Below are 11,497 nucleotides of genomic sequence, written 5' to 3' on the forward strand. Positions count from 1 at the left end.
GAGTTTTTTTTTAATGTATGCTAATGAGTCCCAAAGTCACTTTAGGGCTCCCAACCTGCATTTTCTTTCTTTTCTTTTCTTTTTTTTTTTTGATTGTGATTTGGGTGAAGATTTACAGAGCAGATTCACTTTCCATACAGCAGTTCACATGCACTTTGTCCCATGAAATTGACCACAGTTTACCACAATGCAACAGCAACCATTCCTTCTTGTGCCTCTTTTTCCCATCCCTAAACTCTGCTCTGGTAAACCACTTTGGTTTCCCTAACCATTTTTCACTCATGGGGTTTTGAGCACTGCCCTCCCTAGTACTTGGAGGTAAATGCACCTCTTGAAAGATGGAGCCGCTGGTGTGACACCCTCCTGTCCCTGTGGTCTGCCTCAATGTCCATAGTTGACAGTGTCCACATGATCAAGAACTGCTGCGTGTTACCAGAAGAACTACATGGTACACGGCCACCAATGCCAACTGCTTGGAAGGGGGGGGCGGGGGAAACTGCTGAGTGTCTCAAGCACCTGCTATGCCTTTGACCCACATGATGGGAAAGCAGTGGGCAGCCAGGAAGAGTTTTACAATTTACAAAGATCACATTCCAGGAAGGACTGGTCAAAAAGCTGATGATTTCTGCAAGGAGAGCAGGTTTAATTCAATACTAAATCCAGACACCTGTCATGTGTCCCACAGAGGAGGACTGTGTTTCTAACACCACTGACCTCTACCAGGTGCCAGTAGTGCTAATCTAAATTACCTCACATGCTTCCATATTTTCTCTTGGGGCAGGCCACTCTCCTTGAGAACCAGCAAACTAATCAGTAGCCCTTTGGCTTGGAGAGGGAAGAGGGAATGGGTTTTTGGATAATAAAGTCCCAGCAGAGTGAAACAGGGACTTAGAGGCTGCCTCCCTTTGTCCTCTTCTGCAAAAAAAAAAACATGTTCCCTCCACAGGGCTCACATAGCACTCAGACAGCTTGAAATGATAACAGGTGAGGCACTTATGCCAGACAAGAGCAGAATGTTTAATAGTGAGGACCAGGCCAGGGACCCAGGCCTTCCATCTCCAAGTCCAATCTTCAGTGCAGCTCCTTGAGTCCTGTGCAGTGGGGTCCTAGTTAGGGAGGAGAGAGGAAAGGCAAGAAGGGCCTGGAGGCACCAGGTGACCATCAGGCTACAACAGGAGGCAGGAGGCACCTTGGTCATTCTCCCCACATCACTAGAATGGCAGGGATGGCCTGAGGGGTCTTCCTAAAATAAACCAAGGGACAAGTGGTTGGGATTGGGAGCTGGACTCTGATGCCAGCCTTGCTCCTGAGAGTTCTGTGTGTCCTTGGGCAATTACTCTTTCCCAGGCTGACCACTTTTCTTTTTAAAAATCACACTCTTTCCCTGTCACAGCCCACTTGTGCAGAGGCCTGGATTCACTCAAGATTCAGCTCCATCCATAACCCACCATCATGGCTGCTGCTGCTGGATGTGTAATGGACATTAATACTCCTTTACAAGAGGGGCTGAAGACAGCCCTCATCTGTGATGGCCTAGCATGTGGAATTCACAAAGCTGCCAAATACTTAGACAAGCACCAAGCCCATCTTTGTGTGCTTACATCCAACTGGGATGAGCCTATGTATGTCAAGCTATAGAGGACCTTTGTGCTGAACACCAAGTCAACCTAACTGGCTTCAAGAAACTAGGGGAGTGGGTAGGCCTCTGTGAAATTGACAGAGGCAAAGCCCCATAAAGTGGTTGGTTGCAGTTGTTTGGTTGTTAAAAGACTATAGCAAAGAATCTCAGGTCAAGGATATCATTGAATAATATTTCAAATGCAAGAAATTGACAAATAAAAAGCTTGGCTCTCAAAAACATTGCTTTTATTTTTTAAATTTCAAAATGAGTATGTGTTTATTATGGTAAGTTTAAAAAAACACAAGCACAAAGGAAAAGGAAAATCACCAGTCACTCCATCCTAAAATGCCTGCTATTAGCAATTGGTCTTTGTCTTTCTTTTCCAATGTAATACGTGTGTGTGTGTTGTTTTTCAAAAAATAATCATGCTGCACATGTTTTGTCACCTTTTTTCTCATAGGATCATTTCACAAGTATCTTTCCCTGTCATTACATATTCTGCCATAGACATGCACTCCATGAATGCCAAGCCATTTAGTACATGTCGTACCACTGTTGCTGAACACTTGGATTTACTCAGTCTTACAAATGGAGCAGGTCAGACACCATTCTAAGTCCCAAGTGATGGTGTAGACAGTCACAGACCCTGCCTTTGCAGCATTTACATTTTAGTCAGGGAGAAAGACAATATACACGTACATAAATAATATTTTAGACAAGAAAATGAAGGGAACAAAGTGGGGTAATGGCAGAGTACACTGTGCTGGGCTAGGGCAGTGGCCAGGGAGGGCTCTGGGAAGGTGCATCCTGGTTGAGACTAGCAATGAGAAGGTCAAGAAAGCAGGCTCAGACTACATGGAGGCACTGAGAGGTAGTCTATGTATCTGGGAGTGGAGATAAACAGCCAGGCAGAGCACCTTTGTGCAATGGTCCCCACTGAAGGCTTTCCTGCAAATGCAAGGTTGGCTTAAGCAGAAGGGCAATAGGGTCCTCCCAGTTTTCCTAAATGAAGGGCTGAGCACCCCAGGGTCATTTCTGATCAGCACTTCATTAGAACACTCCTGTGGAGACTTACTGGGTAAGGAAGATAAAGATTGAACTCACAGCGACTATGTCCAGTAGAATAAAACACCGCCCAGTCCTGCGCCATCCTCAGATTTGTTGCTGTCCTAATTGTTGGCAGCCACCATGTCGATCCATCTCATTGAGGGCCTTCCCTTTTTTTGCTGATTCTCTAATAAGCATGATATCCTTCTCCAGGGACTGGTCTCTTCTTAATAACATGACCAAAGTACAAGAGACAAAGTCTGATGATTTCCTGCTTCTAAGGAGCATTCTGGCTCTTCCAAAACAAATTTGTTCCTTTTCTGGCAGTACATGGTATATTCACTATTCTTCACCAGTTCCACAATTCAAATGCATCAGTTCTTCTGTGTCTTATTTATTCATTGTCCAGCTCTCACATGCATGTGAGCGTACTGAAAATACCATGGCTTGGGGCAGACACACCTTAGTTTTCAAAGTGACGTATTTCTTCTTAAACACTTTAAAGAGGCCTTTGCAGATTTGCCCAAAGCAATATGCCTTTTGATTTCTTGACTGCTGCTTCCATGGGCATTGATTGTGGATTCAAGGAAAATGAAATCCTTGACAACTTCAATCTTTTCTCCATTTAACATGATGTTGCTTATTAGTTCTGTTGTGAGGATATTTGTTTTCTTGATGTTGAGGTATAATCCACACCAAAGTTTTTGATCTTCATCAGTAAGTGCTTCAAGTCTTTTTCACTTTCAGCAAGCAAGGCTGTGTCATCTGCCTATTGCAGGTTGTTAACGAGTCTTCCTCCAATCCTGATGCTGCGTTCTTCACATAGTCCAGCTTCTCTGATTATTTACTCAGCATACAGACTGAATAAGTATGATGAAAGGATAAAACCCTCTTGTATACCTTTCCTGATTTTAAACTATGCAGTATCCCCTTGTTTCGTTCGAATGACTGCCTCTTGGTCTATGTCACAGATTCCTTGTGAGCACAATTAAGTCTTCCAGAATTCCCATTCTTCACAGTAGTTTTCCATATTTTGTTATGATCCACACAGTTGAATGCCTTTCCATAATCATCAAAATACAGGTAAACATCTTTCTAATATTCTTTGCTTTCAGCCAAAATCCATCTGACATCAGCAATGATATCCCTCATTCCACGACCTCCTCTGAATGCAGCTTGAATTTCTGGCAGTTCCCTGTCAATGTACTGCTGCAACCATTTTTAATTATCTTCAGCCAAATTTTACTTGAGTGTGATATTAATGGTATTGCTTGATTACTTCTTCATTCTGTTGAATCACCTTTTTTTTTTTTTGGAATGGATACAAATAAAGATCTCTTCCAGTCAGTTGTCCAAGTAGCTGTCCTCCAAATTTCTTGTCATAAACGAATGAGCACTTTCAGCACTGCATCCATTTGTTGAAACATCTCATGGAAATTCCTGGAGCCTTGTTTTTTGCCAATTCCTTCAGTGCAGCTTCAACTTCTTCCTTCGATACCATTGGTTCTTCATTATATGCTACCTCCTGAAATGGTTGAACAGTGACCACTTCTTTTTAGTACAATGACTGTTTTTCCATCTCCTTTTGATGCTTCTTGAATCGTTCAATATTTTGCCCATAGAATCCTTCAGTATTGCAGCTCAAGGCTTTGAATTTTTTCTTCAGTTCTTTCAGTTTGAGAAATGCCGAGCATGTTCTTCCCTTTTGATTTTCTAACTCCAGGTCTTTGCATATTTCATTGCAATATTTTACTTTGTCTTCTGGAGCTGCGCTTTAAAATCTTTTCAGCTCTTTTACTTTATCATTTCTTCTATTCACTTCAGTTACTCTCAATTCAAAAGCAAGGTTTCAGAGTCTCTTCTGACATCCATTTAGATCTTCTCTTTCTTTCCTATCTTTTTAATGACCTTTTGCTTTCTTCACATATGATGTCCTTGATGTCATCCCACAACTCATCTCCTCTTCTGTCATTGGTGTTCAATGCATCAAATCTATTCTTGGGATGGTCTCTAAAATAAGGTGGGCTATACTCCAGGATGTACTTTGGCTTTCATGAACTTGTAACATTTTTCTTCACTTTAATTTATACTTGCATATGAGCAGTTTATGATCTGTTCCACAGTTGACCCCTGTCCTTGTTCTGACTGATGATATTGAGCTTTTCCATTGCCTCATTCCACAGAGCTCCTTCAGTTTTGTGATCTATGTCTGTTTCTTCATCTTTCAATTGACAGAGAAATTCTAATGTCCCTCATGGCTTTTTTTTTTTTTTTTTATGATTTCCAAAACAGACCATAGCAAGATGCTTAGAGTTTAAGTCTTCATTATCTGTCATCATCCATGTCATCATCTGCTGGGTAGTAGGAGTGTAGGCTCAGGTCCTCCCCCACTCCCACAACACACACACACCTTCAGGCTCTTCCTAAAAGCTGCCTTCCCTCAGGGACCTGCTTGGGCAGGCTGTGTGCACTTGGCCTCCCAGACACCAGATCGTCACCCCCAGGAGCTTCCTCCCACCTCAAAGCAATTGTGTTCTTGCCCATCATGGCGCAGAGATTAGGGTACACATTCTTTCATTATGGAGGACACCTGTAGGAATAGCTCTACATCATTTTTATTCTATTCTCAATTCTCCTGAAGGACATCATGGTTGGTAAAATAGAAGGTCAATGAAAACAAAGGAAACCATTCATGGGATGGATTGACACAATACGGACAATGGGCTCAAACATACCAAAGATCATGGAGGTGTAGTAATGGGCAACTGTTTTGTCTGTTACATGAAACTTACACCATAAGTGACAGGTGACTCGGCAACTAACAACAATTCTATCGAGTCCTGCACTGCATAAATTTATTGCTGGCCCCCATTACATCTTCAGGGAATAGTTTGTTACTTAGCTTGTCATTTTGTGGAGTGACTCTTGCAGAGGCCTCACCTGCTGCAGTCTGTCCACTACCTCCCTCCATGCTGCTCTTGGATCTCCTCATGTGTCCATTCATGCATTTAGAAACAGCAGGTAAAGCGATACTCCATGCCCTGTTACTTCCCTGACAGCACAGGCTGTTCTTGACCCTGGGGCCTGTAGCCTGGAGCAGCTTCATTGTGTCTCCTTCCTCAAAAGTGAAGCTGGTGTGCTGTGCATCTCTGAACCTACAGCAGGCCCACCACCAGATCCCTGGTAGGTGTGACTTAGCTCCAAGCTACGCACTTTCTTTGACACCCAGAACAGTGATAGAACAGGCCCTGGCTGACCAGAACATAGAGGATTCTGTCTGGAATGGATTCCCCCGGAGAAATAGCTCTGATCCTGCCTCTCTGTGGAGCAGAGGGTGAGTTTCAGGCTGAGAGGCTTGTCTTCATTTGATACCTGACAAAGGGGCTACAGTGGACCCTACACAACTATCCCAAAAACTGTGCATCTGGAAACAAGGACTCCAGATATCCCTTGCACACAGTGATTCATGGCTATTCATCTATCTGTTCTATCCACAGAAGGTCTACCATGGGCAGGCACTGTGCTTGTTGCTGCTGAGGACACAGAGACGAACAAAATAGAGTCTCCCCTGCACTGAGGATCTTCACCCTAGGACAGAAAGACATATAAGTACAAATGCATACACACAAAAAAAAAAATTAATCCAAGTAAAAATGTAACTACAATTATAAGTTATATGAAGGAAAAGTACAGAAGAAATGAGGAAATCAACATGGGTAGGGAATGAGGAAGGTGTTGAAGGAAAGTCTCAGCCCTGAAAGATAGGTCTGGGTAGCCTTGTGAGGTGTGCCCAGCACAGTGCCCGGCAATCAACCCCATCAGCTTGTGAAGCAAATGGCAGAGTGGAGCCCCTCCTGGCATTTGCACATGTCCACCCTACAGACTGATCCCTCAGCATGAGTCATTGAGAGAGTCACCCTCATCTTGTTTGACCCTGACTTATGCATTATTGGGAGCTCTGGTAGCATAGTGCCTAAGGCATTTGACTGCTAACCAGAAGACTGGCAGTTCAAACCCACCTCTGACTCAACAGCAGTGAGTTTGGTTTGATGCATTATTAATGGCACACTTTTTACACTCAGAATTGTCCCAGTTTGGATGGTAAAGTATCTGGTCACCAGCTCTGGGGCTCTTGTCTACAAAATCACTGTATGCAAACATCAAAGACCCCCTGGAGATGTCAACAACAATGGCACACTTGCATCTCAATCAGATAAACATGAGTTTAGGAAGGTCCCCGTGAGATGTGGTGCATTCTGATAGGTTCTGGATCAGATCAGCTTGGGCCATCTCTTAAAGCTGCCTCTCCACCTGCCAAATGAATCCATCTGTCACAAAAGCACAGGGACCACACCAGGATCTCCTCTTTGACATCTCCCACCAAAGTAACGGGCATTTCTACAGCAGACCAATCAATCTCCATTTTAATAGCAGTTTCTCCACCTAGAATGCCTTGTTACATACCAGGTGTGCATTCATCCCACCCCCACCCCAACACACACACACACACCCTCACTCCATGGTGAACAACCACCTTTAGGGACTTCATGAACTTTCTACAAAAGATCAGAGCTGGCTCTGTGTGGTGGTGTTTCCCTTGCCAATTCCAGGAGGCTCCACAGAAAGAACCAAATGAAGTCACATGATGCCCCATTCCTGTCCCTTGAGTCACAACTGGCTGCCTCCAACCAGGTCATTATCCTTTGCACCTCTCTGCCCTCTCTGCTCCCCACAATGACCCCCTGTGACACAAGGTCTCTGGTGCTGGGAGATGGGCCCACAGACCCCATTCCAGAAACCACAGGAATAGCACTGCTTTAAGAGATGGGAGGCTGTGAGATCCTTGCTCCTGTGCCCTCTCCAAAATGTAGGGTCCATTTATTTAAGCTTATGAAATTTGATTTAGTGATTTATTCATTACCTTTTTAAAGTTATCTGCTTTTTCATCAATTCATTCATTCAACCAGGCTTTCTTCCCTCTCTTTTCTCCCTACCCATCCACCATTGCATGCTTCATGCCCATATCACCTTATTTCCTTGTAGCATTTACGATGATTTTAAATTTTATTATTCAGGAATCTGTGTCTTACTCTGGCGTATGAGCTCCCAGGAGTTGGAATGTGTCTGCCTTATTCACCAGCATCTGGCCTTCAGCACACTCTGTTGAATGAATGAGTGTATGGGTGTATGAGTGAATAAGCAAGTGTTGGAACATATGTGTTTCCCAAATGGGTATAAGGTAAAGAGTCACATCTGTGTTCTTGAGGCTTACAGCAAAGTGTGAGTCTCCTGTTGACTTTCAAAAGTGGGGGCAGTTGTGAGTCCACTTGCTTTACACCTGCAGCATGCCAGGCCACTGGGGGGCCTGAAGTGGGGTCTGCGTGCTTACAGACCAGTGAACATGGAATTTAAGCTCACCTCAAGGAATGAAGAGACCTTGTCCAGCAGATGTTGAGACAAAGTCAGCCCAGCAGAAAAAGCCCCCTTCAGCATGAGATTGGGGCTAGGAGAATTGCATGACATGGTGAGCCAGAGATAAGGCCATAGTTGGCCTGGTGTCTGAACTTCCTTGGCTACTGCCCTGCTTTCTGGGTCTTTTCTCCTCTGAGGGCCAGATATGAGAAAGTTCACTTACTCTGTGGGCCCTCAGGCCTCCAGGTTTCTGTCCCCTGGTCCCTGTCTGGTGGTGGTGGGGAGGTGTCCTGACCACCCTTTGTTGTCTGTCCCATGACAGCCTTCCACTTGGTCCATGAGAAGAGAAACTCCACAACTGCAGAGACTCTGCCAAGGCCTCAGCCATAGGACACTACTTGACATACACAGGTGCTCAACAATATCTGTTAAGTAAAAATGAGTAAGGGAAGGAGGGAGATAGAAGGTTAGAAGGAAGCAGAGAAATGAAAGGCATTCTGTTCGGTGGTAATATTGGAATCATGAGAAGAAGTCAGAAAAGAGTGGGGAGCCCTGCTCTATCCTATCTAATTCTATTGATAGCTACTGAAGGTGTTTGAATAACATGGCAGACTTTCAGCATCATGCACAGGAGGAGGTACAGGTGGCTGTGGCTGGAGGCAGGAGGCTCATCTGAGGGCAGAAGTGGGATTTGGGTAGGCAGGGTGAACAGAGAAGCACCACAGAGGTCAGCCCATATCTGACCTGGATGGGAGGGTGGATGGGCTTTCCCAGATGTGTCCATGGTACCCCGGGAGATGGCCAGGTGGGTAGCACAGGTCCAGATCTGGGAGAAATGTGGTTCCTCACTTGCTACTCCCTCTTACCAGCCTGCTGAACCCTCCAGCTAGGCATTTATTTAACTTCTTTAAGCTTCAGTTTTCACTTCTGTAAAATGGCACAGTAATGCCTCCCTAACAGCATCAGTGCTAGTGTTGAGTGTGTAATTATAGCTATCATGACCTAGGTAATATGCTAAGTACTTTACAAATATCTAGTTTAGCACTTGTAAAGCCTTATAAAGAACTAGTAAGCCTGGGTAACTATTATCGTTATTTAGGAACAAGGAAATAGAAGTATTAGGAGATAGAGGACTGCCCAAGGTGACAGGAGAGCCTGGACTTGTTGTTATTAGCATAGCCTGGACTTGCCAGAGCTACTTTCTAGTTCAGTGAACAACAAATCTGACAATTAGACCCTGCTCAATTGATTTAGTGTTGCTATAAGGGGAAAGATGAAGTACCCACCTTAGCACTGGCCCTCTGCCCCTAATTTCAGACTCTAATCTAACCCTCTGGCTCTTGGCAGAGCATGACATATTTATCTGCACTAATTCACACCAAGGAGTTTGTTGTTGTTGTTGTTAGGTGCCGAGTTGTCTCCGACTCACAGCGACCTCATGTACAGCAGAACGAAACACTGCCTAGTCCTGGGCTAGCCCCACGATCCTTGCTATACACTGAGCCCATCATTGCAGCCACTATGTCAGACCATCTTGTTGAGAGCTTTCCCCTTTTTTGTTGCCCCTCCACTTCGCCAAGCATGATAGCCTTCTCCAGGGAATGGTCCCTTCTTACAACATGACCAAAGTAGGTGACATAATGGCTTAATCTCCAATTCCTTCCCCAAAACCTTTGTGTGTAAAGAAGCATCACCAGGAGGGTGACAACTGGAATTAATGCAAAAAACAACTTAACAACAACAACAAAAAAAGCACCAAACCAAATTCACTGCTGTCAAGTGGGATCCGACTCACAGCGATCCTTCCTTGGGTTTCCCAGGCAGTATCACTATGGAAAATTAATGTAGGAAGGCCTTATACTCCTGGATGGACAGCATCTGGAGGACTGAGAGCTGTATGGTAGGGATCTCACCCCAGTCCCATCCTCCATTTCCTGCTTTTTTCCCCACCTTCATCTTCCTCATGCAAGACCCTCCCAGTAGACATTGCCCTGAGCTGGCTGGGGGCTTGCTGGGGGTGGTTGCCAAATACAAGAGGGCAGATTCTGACTCAATAAGAAGGCAGACTGTCACTTAGCTGCCTGCCCCTTTGAAGGGGGTAAAAACCAAAAAAAAAAAAAAAAAACTCACTTCCAGCAAGTCAGTTCCAACTCATACCAACCCCCACTGGGTTTCCAAGGCTGTAAATCTTTACGGAAGAAGACTGCCCCATCTTTCTTCCAGGGAGCAGCGGTTGGGTTCAAACCACCACCTTAATTGGTTAGCAGCTGAATGATTTCACCACACCTCCAGAGCTCCTTTGGAGAGGGTCGCTGCAGGCCAAAGCAATGTAACCACAGAACTGCTCCAGTCAAGGATCCTGGGAGGTGTGGCTGCACCATGTGGTCTCCAAAGGCTTTTCTTGCTTCCATGACAGTCTGGAATTCTATGTCTGTGCTTACTGGTACACCTCAGTATTATGCAGATTTTGCTAATGGAGGATGGGGAAAGTGAGAATAAGGCAAAGCACAGGTCAGAGGGGCAGGTTGCTACTGAGAGTTAGCACCCCTGGTGCCTCTGAAGCGGTAGCCAGCCAGTACTGAGTCCCAAAGGATGCAGCAGCTTTGGGAGAAGGCCTAAATGAGATCCCTAAAAGCTGGGGTCCTCCCCCTACACTAAAGTTTAGACCATCAGGCGGCAGATGCCATTGCGCAGCACCTCCTCTTCCCTCCTTCCCGCTCTCACCATTATTGCCACCAGCCGGGACGCCGTTCTCTGATAGAATGTAGGTCCGGGGCCTGCTTTCCTCCTCACCTTTAGGTCACCTGAGGTCTCTAACCAACGTTCCTGGTCGGATCTAAGGAGCTCTGGAGAGACTCAAATTCCAAAGACTCTCTTTCTCTTCTTTACCAAGCGAACCTGGGGAAAGCGCGCTCCCTGGGGGGCTCTGGTTCTGGTCTTCACCTGTCCGCGTTGAGCATCTGAGAGTCCGCTGGAAGCCCAGGTTGCAGCACCCAGGAGGTGACTACCTTGGAGGAGGGTCCTGTAAGGAAGGACCGGCCCTCTGAAGCAAGGAAGAAACGAGAAACGTTGAAGTTGTTTTAGAGACAGAAACTTGGGAAGATAGGAGGAAAGGAGGCAGCAAGACGCTGGGCAAGGGAATCCCCCTGATTACCCCTTGTCCACCGTAGGTCGCAAGTCCAGCCCCGATAAAGTTAGAGCCCAGGATAGTTCTGGGTTGGGTGGCCGAACCAGAGCGTCCCGCCACGCATCCCGAGCCGGGGCTCGCGGCCCACCTTTTCTGCCGCTCCGCGGGCTCCGGCGGCCGCCGCGGCCGCTTCTCGCCTGCGCGCTCTGCCCGCTCTGCAGCCCGACCTTGGAGCAGCGCGGGCCTGGGCCGGAGCGGAACCGGGGAGCTCCGGGCGGGGCGCGGAGGCG

Source organism: Orycteropus afer, unplaced genomic scaffold (genome assembly GCF_000298275.1).
Source record: "Orycteropus afer afer isolate SDZICR_OR568_19922 unplaced genomic scaffold, OryAfe1.0 scaffold00607, whole genome shotgun sequence".
Taxonomy (NCBI): Eukaryota; Metazoa; Chordata; class Mammalia; order Tubulidentata; family Orycteropodidae; genus Orycteropus; species Orycteropus afer.